A 2,661-nucleotide genomic window follows, 5' to 3' on the forward strand; every position below is an offset into this window, starting at 1 on the left:
AATCTGTACATAGACCAATAACCATTTGTTCTAAGAGAACAAGGGAATATTGAAATGCATAAATTGAGAAAAAAAATCAGGTGTGCACCAGTGTTGTGTTATTTTACCATATTTATTCTATCTCTATGCTAAGCAAATAATCCAATTGATAAATTATATGACGAAGAACCCGTCATTGGGATTGGATGAAGACCAAATAACCTGCAATATGCCAATGATATAGCCTTACTTGATGAAACTGAAGAGGACTTTAAATATTTACTGATGAATATCAAAGACCCTATGTTTCAGTGTGAATTGCTCTTAATTTAACATAAAATCCTTACAAATTGACCAGTAAATAATATCATAATAAATTAATAAAATATTTAAATTGCCAAAGAGTTCATTTTTCTTGTATCCACAAGCAAAATGTCTGGAAGAAACAGTTAAATTATCATATGACATATTAAGTTAGGCAAATGTGCTGTATAAGATCCCTGTATTGTGTTCAAGAGCAAAGAAATTAGTTTGAGGCCTAAGGTGCTCCTGACCAACACCATGGTGTTTTTAATTGCCTCATATTCATGTGAAAATTGGGCAATGAATGAAGATGGCCATAGAAGACTTGATGCATTTGAATTATGGTATAGGAGAAGAAGCCATAGACTGCCACAGAAATAAACACATGGCTATTGGTAGAGTACAGAAAGAGTACACTTTAGAAGCCAGAATCATGAGACTTTGTCTCTTTTACTTCAGATATTTTAACAGGAATGACCAGTACCTGGAGAAGGAATTATTCTTAATAAAGTGAAGAGTCAGTGAAAACGAGCAAGATCTACTACGAGATGAATTAACACTGTGACAGCAGTAATATGCTTAAGCATAACAACAATTGTGAGGATGACACATAAATGAACACCAATTCAATATGTTGTGCATTTTTGTTGTTGTTTAGTGCTGCCGAGTCGGTTCTGACCCTTAGTTACCCTGTATAGGGTTTCCAGAAGCAGCTGGTGAGCTTGAACAACCAACTTTGCAGTTCAAACGGCTTTATAGTATGGCACATTAACCCACTGCACCACACCAGTATTCCTAGGGTCCTTATAAGTCAGAGGCAACTCAACATCTTCTAACAACAACTACAACAGAAGGTCACTGAAGACAAAATAATTTGTGAATTAAATACATAGCTTTAAAAGTTATACAGATTAAGTAACTATGACAGATAATTGGATAATTATGGATACTTCTTTATATGTGGAAGTGTCAATAGGTTTAACATAAATGAACTTAAAGTCCATAAAAATTAACATGATTGGGAGTGCCTGAAATTCTGTAAACTTTACAAAAGGGTTAGAAAATCATTACAAGCGACAAGCACTCAGGTTGATGCCAATGAGGCCCCAGATGAACAGAGAGAGAGCCTTTAGTATGTGTTCATTATATTGGGAGCAGACAACACACCCAATGAAGCATCACTTTAATTGATTCACAGCTCATAGCCATTCATCATAGAGTTAACTATACCTGTACTAAGTCTCTTCACCATAGGAATAAGCACATTTCAACTGTTAAACCTCTGGAAATCATGACCTAGAAAAGTTGACACAGAACTCTAATCATTACACATTGCGTATGAAGTGGCATAATATTATTTGAAGGTAGATTTTGAGAAGTTAAGTAAATTAATTTAAAAACCTATCGTGACCACTGAAAATATTAAGCAAAAAAATATAGACAATAAAACCAGTGCTGTTGTATGCCATCAAATTGAGTTGATTCAATCTCATAGTGATCCTATATGACAGAGTACAACTGTCTCATTTTCATTTCATAGGGTGTAATTTTTATGTGAGCAGATAAACATGTTGCTCTTCCAATGGAGTCACTGGTGGGTCCACATTGGAAATCTTGTCATTAAGAGCAGAGCTCCTAACCACTGCACCACCAGGAACTTTATGAAATATATTTAAAAGAAGTTAAAATACTTTAAAAGGAATATGCAAACAGAAGTAACATACATAAACTACATAACAATTGCCAAGCCAGTAGATTTAAGTTAAACAAAAACAATAGTGTGATAATAATAGTAGACTAAATATTCCATTGAATAGACAGAGATTGCCACAGAACTATACTTATTTAAAATAATTTAAAAATGAAAACTTAGTATTTAAACTATAAAAGGACTGAAAGAGGCACACCATGCAAACACTAAACACAATAATATTGTGCTGAAGTCATAGCCAGAGTGATAAGGCAAGATAGAGAAATTAAAGTCATCCAAATTAGAAATGAGGAAGTAATGCTCTCTCTACTTGTAGATGATATGATCCTATACATAGAAAACCTCAATGGCTCAGCAAAAAACCCTCTTAGAACTCATTGGAAGATTCAGCAGAGTGGCAGGGAACAAGATCAACATACAAATATCAGTTACATTGCTCTATACTAATAATGGGAGTGCTGAAAAGGAAATTAGGAAAGCAATACCATTTATAATAGGAAGGACCAGTAGTTGGAAAATTTGGACTTGGTGATAGAAATGATGCTGGATAATGAATGATAGATTTCTGCAAAACAAATGATTTGTTTATTTCAAATACCTTCTTTAGACAGCATAACAGACGACTATACACATGGACCTTACCAGATGGAACACATAGAAATCAAATT

Source organism: Chrysochloris asiatica, unplaced genomic scaffold (genome assembly GCF_000296735.1).
Source record: "Chrysochloris asiatica unplaced genomic scaffold, ChrAsi1.0 scaffold00011, whole genome shotgun sequence".
NCBI classification, from domain to species: Eukaryota; Metazoa; Chordata; class Mammalia; order Afrosoricida; family Chrysochloridae; genus Chrysochloris; species Chrysochloris asiatica.